Below are 13012 nucleotides of genomic sequence, written 5' to 3' on the forward strand. Positions count from 1 at the left end.
TGCAGGATGGCTTCAGGCCCTAATCTGGTTCCGGCACGGCACGCTGAGCCTTTGGTTAATTCCTCTTCCTGGTGGGAAATGAGAGTTAAATTTGCCCGTCCAGACACCTCCAGCTAGTCTCTCATTGGTTCTCGCTATTCCTGTTCATCTTCCGCAGAAATTGCAAACTGGGCCAAACAGGAGTTTAAAGGGACTGACTCTCCAAGTCGGAAGAGTGTTAGTAAAGCGTCTGGAATGTTGCACCCGAGTACCAGGGGAGGAAAACTGAGACATATTTGAACACGTCTCCCGTTCACATGGTTGATCATACTTGGGTTCCACATGCATGTTTTAGCTGAAGGAAGAATACCTTAAACCTGGAGAGTTAAGACCCGTGTAATGGGTACCATGCAATATGACTTCAAAGGGTCTTCATTTGCTCACCGAACGTCTCCAATCCTATCACTGCTGCGTTTATGCCCCTGTACACATGCTTGATTCTCTTTCGGAGACATAGCAATCCATAGGTTTTAAGATACTTACTAGTCAGGTACATTCTTAGGCGTTTAATATGCGGTGTTGAGTCCATTTCGTTGAGCAAGGAGTAGCTCTTGTGTATTCCATATTTGACTTAAGGAACTTTATCTGTGCTCATTTCAATCTCTGGTTTTATGCAGCACCCCAACTCACCTTTACCCTTAAGCAAGCATAAGTTGGTTTTCTAAATTTGAGACCCTGTTCTGTTCTGTAATTCAGTTCCTGTGTAGCCAAGTTTACATTCCGTGTATTACTGATATCTTATGATGTTTCTTTTTCTGTGTGACTTATTTCAGTTAGAATCATCATACCTGAATCCACTCATTGTGATGCTAAGGGCCTGATGACATAGATTTCATTGCTGAGTGATATTGCTTTGTAAGTAAATACAAAATCTTCTTTATCCATTTTTCACTTTCTGCGATGTTGAACTTGTACTGTAAACGAGGTTCTTGTAAACAGAGGCGTCCCAAATTTTGGGGTGGCTGTGTCTTTTTGATTTTAATTTCCCTAAGCTATAGGACCATAAGTGGCAGTGCCCTAGGCTCTGTTGCTTTGTTTTTTAGATGTTTCAGGAAACACCATACACTTCTCCCGAGTGTCTGTTGGCAATTTACATCCCGCCCATCAGCATAACAAGGCTCCCAGTTCTCCATGGCCTGTCCTGCCTTTCTGGATTTTACACTTTTTTCAGATGGCCCTTTTGACCGGGGGGAAGTGAGACTTCATTGTAGTGCAGATTTCCTTTGCAAGCTTGCTTGGTTGGCCAAAAAGGGCGTATGCGTTTTTTCCTGAATATATTCAGGAAAAAACGCATACGCGCTTTTTGGCCAAGTGCATCATTGTGGACGTTCTGCCTCTTTTCCTATGCTTTCAATGCAATTCCAGTCTACCTCCTGAAATCGGTTTCCTGCAATTCTGCCCCGCTTTCAAGTCCTCTTGGCAGCCTTACTTCAGTCTATTTTTGGACGATAGCTGTCATTTATAACTCTGCAGGTTTGTGAATTACAGTGCCCCTGAGCTCCTTTCTTCAACTCGCTTTCTTGTGACCTGGCCGCAACACCGCAGGATGGCCTCAGGCCCTAATCTGGTTCCGGCCTGGCATGCTGAGCCTTTGGTTAATTCCTCTTCCTGGTGGGAAATGAGAGTTAAATTTGCCCGTCCAGACACCTCCAGCTAGCCTCTCATTGGTTCTCGCTATTCCTGTTCATCTTCCGCAGAAATTGCAAACTGGGCCAAACAGGAGGTTAAAGGGACTGACTCTCCAAGTGGGGAGAGTGTTAGTAAAGCGTCTGGAATGTTGCACCCGAGTACCAGGGGAGGAAAACTGAGACATATTTGAACACGTCTCCCGATCACATGGTTGATCATACTCTAGGTTCCACATGCATGTTTTAGCTGAAGGAAGAATACCCTAAACCTGGGTAGTTGAAACCCGTGGAATGGGTACCATGCAATATGACTTCAAAGGGTCTTCATTTGCTCACCGAACCTCTCCAATCCTATCACTGCTGCGTTTATGCCCCTGTACACATGCTTGATTCTCTTTCGGAGACATAGCAATCCATAGGTTTTAAGATACTTACTAGTCAGGTACATTCTTAGACGTTTAATATGCGGTGTTGAGTCCATTTCGTTGAGCAAGGAGTAGCTCTTGTCTATTCCATATTTGACTTAAGGAACTTTATCTGTGCTCATTTCAATCTCTGGTTTTATGCAGCACCCCAACTCACCTTTCCCCTTAAGCAAGCATAAGTTGGTTTTCTAAATTTGAGACCCTGTTCTGTTCTGTAATTCAGTTCCTGTGTAGCCAAGTTTACATTCCGTGTATTACTGATATCTTATGATGTTTCTTTTTCTGTGTGACTTACTTAATTTAGAATCATCATACCTGAATCCACTCATTGTGATGCTAAGGGCCTGATGACATAGATTTCATTGCTGAGTGATATTGCTTTGTAAGTAAATACCACAACTTCTTTATCCATTTTTCACTTTCTGCGATGTTGAACTTGTACTGTAAACGAGGTTCTTGTAAACAGAGGCGTCCCAAACTTTGGGGTGGCTGTGTCTTTTTGATTTTAATTTCCCTAAGCTATAGGACCATAAGTGGAAGTGCCCTAGGTTCTGTTGCTTTGTTTTTTAGATGTTTCAGGAAACACCATACACTTCTCCCAAGTGTCTGTTGGCAATTTACATCCCGCCCATCAGCATAACAAGGCTCCCAGTTCTCCATGGCCTGTCCTGCCTTTCTGGATTTTACACTTTTTTCAGATGGCCCTTTTGACCAGGGGGAAGTGAGACTTCATTGTAGTGCAGATTTCCTTTGCAAGCTTGCTTGGTTGGCCAAAAATGGCGTATGCGTTTTTTCCTGAATATATTCAGGAAGAAACGCATACGCCCTTTTTGGCCAAGTGCATTATTGTGGACGTTCTGCCTCTTTTCCTATGCTTTCAATGCAATTCCAGTCTACCTCCTGAAATCGGTTTCCTGCACTTCTGCCCCACTTTCAAGTCCTCTTGGCAGCCTTACTTCAGTCTATTTTTGGACGATAGCTGTCATTTATAACTCTGCAGGTTTGTGAATTACAGTGCCCCTGAGCTCCTTTCTTCAACTCGGTTTCTTTTGAGCTGGCCGCAACACCGCAGGATAGCTTCAGGCCCTAATCTGGTTCCGGCACGGCACGCTGAGCCTTTGGTTAATTCCTCTTCCTGGTGGGAAATGAGAGTTAAATTTGCCCGTCCAGACACCTCCAGCTAGTCTCTCATTGGTTCTCGCTATTCCTGTTCATCTTCCGCAGAAATTGCAAACTGGGCCAAACAGGAGGTTAAAGGGACTGACTCTCCAAGTGGGGAGAGTGTTAGTAAAGCGTCTGGAATGTTGCACCCGAGTACCAGGGGAGGAAAACTGAGACATATTTGAACACGTCTCCCGTTCACATGGTTGATCATACTTGGGTTCCACATGCATGATTTAGCTGAAGGAAGAATACCTTAAACCTGGAGAGTTAAGACCCGTGTAATGGGTACCATGCAATATGACTTCAAAGGGTCTTCATTTGCTCACCGAACGTCTCCAATCCTATCACTGCTGCGTTTATGCCCCTGTACACATGCTTGATTCTCTTTCGGAGACATAGCAATCCATAGGTTTTAAGATACTTACTAGTCAGGTACATTCTTAGGCGTTTAATATGCGGTGTTGAGTCCATTTCGTTGAGCAAGGAGTAGCTCTTGTCTATTCCATATTTGACTTAAGGAACTTTATCTGTGCTCATTTCAATCTCTGGTTTTATGCAGCACCCCAACTCACCTTTACCCTTAAGCAAGCATAAGTTGGTTTTCTAAATTTGAGACCCTGTTCTGTTCTGTAATTCAGTTCCTGTGTAGCCAAGTTTACATTCCGTGTATTACTGATATCTTATGATGTTTCTTTTTCTGTGTGACTTATTTCAGTTAGAATCATCATACCTGAATCCACTCATTGTGATGCTAAGGGCCTGATGACATAGATTTCATTGCTGAGTGATATTGCTTTGTAAGTAAATACAAAAACTTCTTTATCTATTTTTCACTTTCTGCAATGTTGAACTTGTACTGTAAACGAGGTTCTTGTAAACAGAGGCGTCCCAAACTTTGGGGTGGCTGTGTCTTTTTGATTTTAATTTCCCTAAGCTATAGGACCATAAGTGGCAGTGCCCTAGGCTCTGTTGCTTTGTTTTTTAGATGTTTCAGGAAACACCATACACTTCTCCCTAGTGTCTGTTGGCAATTTACATCCCGCCCATCAGCATAACAAGGCTCCCAGTTCTCCATGGCCTGTCCTGCCTTTCTGGATTTTACACTTTTTTCAGATGGCCCTTTTGACCGGGGGGAAGTGAGACTTCATTGTAGTGCAGATTTCCTTTGCAAGCTTGCTTGGTTGGCCAAAAAGGGCGTATGCGTTTTTTCCTGAATATATTCAGGAAAAAACACATACGCCCTTTTTGGCCAAGTGCATCATTGTGGACGTTCTGCCTCTTTTCTTATGCTTTCAATGCAATTCCAGTCTACCTCCTGAAATCGGTTTCCTGCAATTCTGCCCCGCTTTCAAGTCCTCTTGGCAGCCTTACTTCAGTCTATTTTTGGACGATAGCTGTCATTTATAACTCTGCAGGTTTGTGAATTACAGTGCCCCTGAGCTCCTTTCTTCAACTCGCTTTCTTGTGACCTGGCCGCAACACCGCAGGATGGCTTCAGGCCCTAATCTGGTTCCGGCCCGGCATGCTGAGCCTTTGGTTAATTCCTCTTCCTGGTGGGAAATGAGAGTTAAATTTGCCCGTCCAGACACCTCCAGCTAGCCTCTCATTGGTTCTCGCTATTCCTGTTCATCTTCCGCAGAAATTGCAAACTGGGCCAAACAGGAGGTTAAAGGGACTGACTCTCCAAGTGGGGAGAGTGTTAGTAAAGCGTCTGGAATGTTGCACCCGAGTACCAGGGGAGGAAAACTGAGACATATTTGAACACGTCTCCCGATCACATGGTTGATCATACTCTAGGTTCCACATGCATGTTTTAGCTGAAGGAAGAATACCTTAAACCTGGGTAGTTGAAACCCGTGGAATGGGTACCATGCAATATGACTTCAAAGGGTCTTCATTTGCTCACCGAACCTCTCCAATCCTATCACTGCTGCGTTTATGTCCCTGTACACATGCTTGATTCTCTTTCGGAGACATAGCAATCCATAGGTTTTAAGATACTTACTAGTCAGGCACATTCTTAGGCGTTTAATATGCGGTGTTGAGTCCATTTCGTTGAGCAAGGAGTAGCTCTTGTCTATTCCATATTTGACTTAAGGAACTTTATCTGTGCTCATTTCAATCTCTGGTTTTATGCAGCACCCCAACTCACCTTTACCCTTAAGCAAGCATACTTGGTTTTCTAAATTTGAGACCCTGTTCTGTTCTGTAATTCAGTTCCTGTGTAGCCAAGTTTACATTCCGTGTATTAGTGATATCTTATGATGTTTCTTTTTCTGTGTGACTTACTTCAGTTAGAATCATCATACCTGAATCCACTCATTGTGCTGCTAAGGGCCTGATGACACAGATTTCATTGCTGAGTGATATTGCTTTGTAAGTAAATACCACAACTTCTTTATCCATTTTTCACTTTCTGCGATGTTGAACTTGTACTGTAAATGAGGTTCTTGTAAACAGAGCCTTTCCAAACTTTGGGGTGGCTGTGTCTTTTTGATTTTAATTTCCCTAAGCTATAGGACCATAAGTGGAAGTGCCCTTGGCTCTGTTGCTTTGTTTTTTAGATGTTTCAGGAAACACCATACACTTCTCCTGAGTGTCTGTTGGCAATTTACATCCCGCCCATCAGCATAACAAGGCTCCCAGTTCTCCATGGCCTGTCCTTCCTTTCTGGATTTTACACTTTTTTCAGATGGCCCTTTTGACCGGGGGGAAGTGAGACTTCATTGTAGTGCAGATTTCCTTTGCAAGCTTGCTTGGTTGGCCAAAAAGTGCGTATGCGTTTTTTCCTGAATATATTCAGGAAAAAACGCATACGCCCTTTTTGGCCAAGTGCATCATTGTGGACGTTCTGCCTCTTTTCCTATGCTTTCAATGCAATTCCAGTCTACCTCCTGAAATCGGTTTCCTGCAATTCTGCCCCGCTTTCAAGTCCTCTTGGCAGCCTTACTTCAGTCTATTTTTAGACGATAGCTGTCATTTATAACTCTGCAGGTTTGTGAATTACAGTGCCCCTGAGCTCCTTTCTTCAACTCGCTTTCTTGTGACCTGACCGCAACACCGCAGGATGGCTTCAGGCCCTAATCTGGTTCCGGCCCGGCATGCTGAGCCTTTGGTTAATTCCTCTTCCTGGTGGGAAATGAGAGTTAAATTTGCCCGTCCAGACACCTCCAGCTAGCCTCTCATTGGTTCTCGCTATTCCTGTTCATCTTCCGCAGAAATTGCAAACTGGGCCAAACAGGAGGTTAAAGGGACTGACTCTCCAAGTGGGGAGAGTGTTAGTAAAGCGTCTGGAATGTTGCACCCGAGTACCAGGGGAGGAAAACTGAGACATATTTGAACACGTCTCCCGTTCACATGGTTGATCATACTTGGGTTCCACATGCATGTTTTAGCTGAAGGAAGAATACCTTAAACCTGGAGAGTTAAGACCCGTGTAATGGGTACCATGCAATATGACTTCAAAGGGTCTTCATTTGCTCACCGAACCTCTCCAATCCTATCACTGCTGCGTTTATGCCCCTGTACACATGCTTGATTCTCTTTCGGAGACATAGCAATCCATAGGTTTTAAGATACTTACTAGTCAGGTACATTCTTAGGTGTTTAATATGCGGTGTTGAGTCCATTTCGTTGAGCAAGGAGTAGCTCTTGTCTATTCCATATTTGGCTTAAGGAACTTTATCTGTGCTCATTTCAATCTCTGGTTTTATGCAGCACCCCAACTCACCTTTACCCTTAAGCAAGCATAAGTTGTTTTTCTAAATTTGTGACCCAGTTCTGTTCTGTAATTCAGTTCCTGTGTAGCCAAGTTTCCATTCCGTGTATTACTGATATCTTATGATGTTTCTTTTTCTGTGTGACTTATTTCAGTTAGAATCATCATACCTGAATCCACTCATTGTGATGCTAAGGGCCTGATGACATAGATTTCATTGCTGAGTGATATTGCTTTGTAAGTGAATACCACAACTTCTTTATCCATTTTTCACTTTCTGCGATGTTGAACTTGTACTGTAAACGAGGTTCTTGTAAACAGAGCCGTTCCAAACTTTGGGGTGGCTGTGTCTTTTTGATTTTAATTTCCCTAAGCTATAGGACCATAAGTGGAAGTGCCCTAGGTTCTGTTGCTTTGTTTTTTAGATGTTTCAGGAAACACCATACACTTCTCCCGAGTGTCTGTTGGCAATTTACATCCCGCCCATCAGCATAACAAGGCTCCCAGTTCTCCATGGCCTGTCCTGCCTTTCTGGATTTTACACTGTTTTCAGATGGCCCTTTTGACCGGGGGGAAGTGAGACTTCATTGTAGTGCAGATTTCCTTTGCAAGCTTGCTTGGTTGGCCAAAAAGGGCGTATGCGTTTTTTCCTGAATATATTCAGGAAAAAACGCATACGCCCTTTTTGGCCAAGTGCATCATTGTGGACGTTCTGCCTCTTTTCCTATGCTTTCAATGCAATTCCAGTCTACCTCCTGAAATCGGTTTCCTGCAATTCTGCCCCGCTTTCAAGTCCTCTTGGCAGCCTTACTTCAGTATGTTTTTGGACGATAGCTGTCATTTATAACTCTGCAGGTTTGTGAATTACAGTGCCCCTGAGCTCCTTTCTTCAACTCGCTTTCTTTTGAGCTGGCCGCAACACCGCAGGATGGCTTCAGGCCCTAATCTGGTTCCGGTACGGCACGCTGAGCCTTTGGTTATTTCCTCTTCCTGGTGGGAAATGAGAGTTAAATTTGCCCGTCCAGACACCTCCAGCTAGTCTCTCATTGGTTCTCGCTATTCCTGTTCATCTTCCGCAGAAATTGCAAACTGGGCCAAACAGGAGGTTAAAGGGACTGACTCTCCAAGTGGGGAGAGTGTTAGTAAAGCGTCTGGAATGTTGCACCCGAGTACCAGGGGAGGAAAACTGAGACATATTTGAACACGTCTCCCGTTCACATGGTTGATCATACTTGGGTTCCACATGCATGTTTTAGCTGAAGGAAGAATACCTTAAACCTGGAGAGTTAAGACCCGTGTAATGGGTACCATGCAATATGACTTCAAAGGGTCTTCATTTGCTCACCGAACCTCTCCAATCCTATCACTGCTGCGTTTATGCCCCTGTACACATGCTTGATTCTCTTTCGGAGACATAGCAATCCATAGGTTTTAAGATACTTACTAGTCAGGCACATTCTTAGGTGTTTAATATGCGGTGTTGAGTCCATTTCGTTGAGCAAGGAGTAGCTCTTGTCTATTCCATATTTGACTTAAGGAACTTTATCTGTGCTCATTTCAATCTCTGGTTTTATGCAGCACCCCAACTCACCTTTACCCTTAAGCAAGCATAGTTGGTTTTCTAAATTTGAGACCCTGTTCTGTTCTGTAATTCAGTTCCTGTGTAGCCAAGTTTACATTCCGTGTATTACAGATATCTTATGATGTTTCTTTTTCTGTGTGACTTACTTCAGTTAGAATCATCATACCTGAATCCACTCATTGTGATGCTAAGGGCCTGATGACACAGATTTCATTGCTGAGTGATATTGCTTTGTAAGTAAATACCACAACTTCTTTATCCATTTTTCACTTTCTGCGATGTTGAACTTGTACTGTAAACGAGGTTCTGGTAAACAGAGCCGTTCCAAACTTTGGGGTGGCTGTGTCTTTTTGATTTTAATTTCCCTAAGCTATAGGACCATAAGTGGAAGTGCCCTAGGTTCTGTTGCTTTGTTTTTTAGATGTTTCAGGAAACACCATACACTTCTCCCGAGTGGTTGTTGGCAATTTACATCCCGCCCATCAGCATAACAAGGCTCCCAGTTCTCCATGGCCTGTCCTGCCTTTCTGGATTTTACACTTTTTTCAGATGGCCCTTTTGACCGGGGGGAAGTGAGACTTCATTGTAGTGCAGATTTCCTTTGCAAGCTTGCTTGGTTGGCCAAAAAGAGCGTATGCGTTTTTTATTCCTGTTCATCTGCCGCAGAAATTGCAAACTGGGCCAAACAGGAGGTTAAAGGCGCTGACTCTCCAAGTGGGGAGAGTGTTAGTAAAGCGTCTGGAATGTTGCACCCGAGTACCAGGGGAGGAAAACTGAGACATATTTGAACACGTCTCCCGTTCACATGGTTGATCATACTTGGGTACCACATGCATGTTTTAGCTGAAGGAAGAATACCTTAAACCTGGAGAGTTAAGACCCGTGAAATGGGTACCATGCAATATGACTTCAAAGGGTCTTCATTTGCTCACCGAACCTCTCCAATCCTATCACTGCTGCGTTTATGCCCCTGTACACATGCTTGATTCTCTTTTGGAGACATAGCAATCCATAGGTTTTACGATACTTACTAGTCAGGTACATTCTTAGGCGTTTAATATGCGGTGTTCAGTCCATTTCGTTGAGCAAGGAGTAGCTCTTGTGTATTCCATATTTGACTTAAGGAACTTTATCTGTGCTCATTTCAATCTCTGGTTTTATGCAGCACCCCAACTCACCTTTACCCTTAAGCAAGCATAAGTTGGTTTTCTAAATTTGAGACCCTGTTCTGTTCTGTAATTCAGTTCCTGTGTAGCCAAGTTTACATTCCGTGTATTACTGATATCTTATGATGTTTCTTTTTCTGTGTGACTTATTTCAGTTAGAATCATCATACCTGAATCCACTCATTGTGATGTTAAGGGCCTGATGACATAGATTTCATTGCTGAGTGATATTGCTTTGTAAGTAAATACAACAACTTCTTTATCCATTTTTCACTTTCTGCGATGTTGAACTTGTACTGTAAACGAGGTTCTTGTAAACAGAGGCGTCCCAAATTTTGGGGTGGCTGTGTCTTTTTGATTTTAATTTCCCTAAGCTATAGGACCATAAGTGGCAGTGCCCTAGGCTCTGTTGCTTTGTTTTTTAGATGTTTCAGGAAACACAATACACTTCTCCCGAGTGTCTGTTGGCAATTTACATCCCGCCCATCAGCATAACAAGGCTCCCAGTTCTCCATGGCCTGTCCTGCCTTTCTGGATTTTACACTTTTTTCAGATGGCCCTTTTGACCGGGGGGAAGTGAGACTTCATTGTAGTGCAGGTTTCCTTTGCAAGCTTGCTTGGTTGGCCAAAAAGGGCGTATGCGTTTTTTCCTGAATATATTCAGGAAAAAACGCATACGCCCTTTTTGGCCAAGTGCATCATTGTGGACGTTCTGCCTCTTTTCCTATGCTTTCAATGCAATTCCAGTCTACCTCCTGAAATCGGTTTCCTGCAATTCTGCCCCGCTTTCAAGTCCTCTTGGCAGCCTTACTTCAGTCTATTTTTGGACGATAGCTGTCATTTATAACTCTGCAGGTTTGTGAATTACAGTGCCCCTGAGCTCCTTTCTTCAACTCGCTTTCTTGTGACCTGGCCGCAACACCGCAGGATGGCTTCAGGCCCTAATCTGGTTCCGGCACGGCACGCTGAGCCTTTGGTTATTTCCTCTTCCTGGTGGGAAATGAGAGTTAAATTTGCCCGTCCAAACACCTCCAGCTAGTCTCTCATTGGTTCTCGCTATTCCTGTTCATCTTCCGCAGAAATTGCAAACTGGGCCAAACCGGAGGTTAAAGGCGCTGACTCTCCAAGTGGGGAGAGTGTTAGTAAAGCGTCTGGAATGTTGCACCCGAGTACCAGGGGAGGAAAACTGAGACATATTTGAACACGTCTCCCGTTCACATGGTTGATCATACTTGGGTTCCACATGCATGTTTTAGCTGAAGGAAGAATACCTTAAACCTGGAGAGTTAAGATCCGTGTAATGGGTACCATGCAATATGACTTCAAAGGGTCTTCATTTGCTCACCGAACCTCTCCAATCCTATCACTGCTGCGTTTATGCCCCTGTACACATGCTTGATTCTCTTTCGGAGACATAGCAATCCATAGGTTTTAAGATACTTACTAGTCAGGTACATTCTTAGGCGTTTAATATGCGGTGTTGAGTCCATTTCGTTGAGCAAGGAGTAGCTCTTGTCTATTCCATATTTGACTTAAGGAACTTTATCTGTGCTCATTTCAATCTCTGGTTTTATGCAGCACCCCAACTCACCTTTACCCTTAAGCAAGCATAAGTTGGTTTTCTAAATTTGAGACCCTGTTCTGTTCTGTAATTCAGTTCCTGTGTAGCCTAGTTTACATTCCGTGTATTACTGATATCTTATGATGTTTCTTTTTCTGTGTGACTTATTTCAGTTAGAATCATCATACCTGAATCCACTCATTGTGATTATAAGGGCCTGATGACATAGATTTCATTGCTGAGTGATATTGCTTTGTAAGTAAATACCACAACTTCTTTATCCATTTTTCACTTTCTGCGATGTTGAACTTGTACTGTAAACGAGGTTCTTGTAAACAGAGCCGTTCCAAACTTTGGGGTGGCTGTGTCTTTTTGATTTTAATTTCCCTAAGCTATAGGACCATAAGTGGAAGTGCCCTAGGTTCTGTTGCTTTGTTTTTTAGATGTTTCAGGATACACCATACACTTCTCCCGAGTGGTTGTTGGCAATTTACATCCCACCCATCAGCATAACAAGGCTCCCAGTTCTCCATGGCCTGTCCTGCCTTTCTGGATTTTACACTTTTTTCAGATGGCCCTTTTGACCAGGGGGAAGTGAGACTTCATTGTAGTGCAGATTTCCTTTGCAAGCTTGCTTGGTTGGCCAAAAAGGGCGTATGCGTTTTTTCCTGAATATATTCAGGAAAAAACGCATACGCCCTTTTTGGCCAAGTGCATCATTGTGGACGTTCTGCCTCTTTTCCTATGCTTTCAATGCAATTCCAGTCTACCTCCTGAAATCGGTTTCCTGCAATTCTGCCCCGTTTTCAAGTCCTCTTGGCAGCCTTACTTCAGTCTATTTTTGGACGATAGCTGTCATTTATAACTCTGCAGGTTTGTGAATTACAGTGCCCCTGAGCTCCTTTCTTCAACTCGCTTTCTTGTGACCTGTCCGCAACACCGCAGGATGGCTTCAGGCCCTAAACTGTTTCCGGCCCGACATGCTGAGCCTTTGGTTAATTCCTCTTCCTGGTGGGAAATGAGAGTTAAATTTGCCCGACCAGACACCTCCAGCTAGCCTCTCATTGGATCTCGCTATTCCTGTTCATCTTCCGCAGAAATTGCAAACTGGGCCAAACAGGAGGTTAAAGGGACTGACTCTCCAAGTGGGGAGAGTGTTAGTAAAGTGTCTGGAATGTTGCACCCGAGTACCAGGGGAGGAAAACTGAGACATATTTGAACACGTCTCCCGATCACATGGTTGATCATACTCTAGGTTCCACATGCATGTTTTAGCTGAAGGAAGAATACCTTAAACCTGGGTAGTTGAAACCCGTGGAATGGGTACCATGCAATATGACTTCAAAGGGTCTTCATTTGCTCACCGAACCTCTCCAATCCTATCACTGCTGCGTTTATGCCCCTGTACACATGCTTGATTCTCTTTTGGAGACATAGCAATCCATAGGTTTTAAGATACTTACTAGTCAGGTACATTCTTAGGCGTTTAATATGCGGTGTTGAGTCCATTTCGTTGAGCAAGGAGTAGCTCTTGTCTATTCCATATTTGGCTTAAGGAACTTTATCTGTGCTCATTTCAATCTCTGGTTTTATGCAGCACCCCAACTCACCTTTACCCTTAAGTAAGAATAAGTTGGTTTTCTAAATTTGAGACCCTGTTCTGTTCTGTAATTCAGTTCCTGTGTAGCCAAGATTCCATTCCGTGTATTACTGATATCTTATGATGTTT

At 43.5% G+C, this 13012-nt stretch overlaps 1 long non-coding RNA gene across 11 annotated transcripts in view; it reads left to right on the forward strand.

Annotated features, from left to right (window-relative positions):
- LOC307188209 overlaps positions 1–13012 on the forward strand; it is a 1799555-nt gene that overhangs the window by 1394357 nt on the left and 392186 nt on the right. For 10 of the 11 annotated variants that reach the window (XR_013828831.1, XR_013828832.1, XR_013828833.1 and 7 more), the window contains exon 4: positions 2397–2474. This is a non-coding gene — a long non-coding RNA (uncharacterized lncRNA). Of the gene's footprint in view, positions 1–2396; positions 2475–9877; positions 9938–13012 lie in introns of those variants that run through there. The other variant, XR_013828841.1, reaches the window with a different exon arrangement.

Source organism: Stenella coeruleoalba, assembly GCF_951394435.1.
Source record: "Stenella coeruleoalba genome assembly, chromosome: 6".
NCBI classification, from domain to species: domain Eukaryota; kingdom Metazoa; phylum Chordata; class Mammalia; order Artiodactyla; family Delphinidae; genus Stenella; species Stenella coeruleoalba.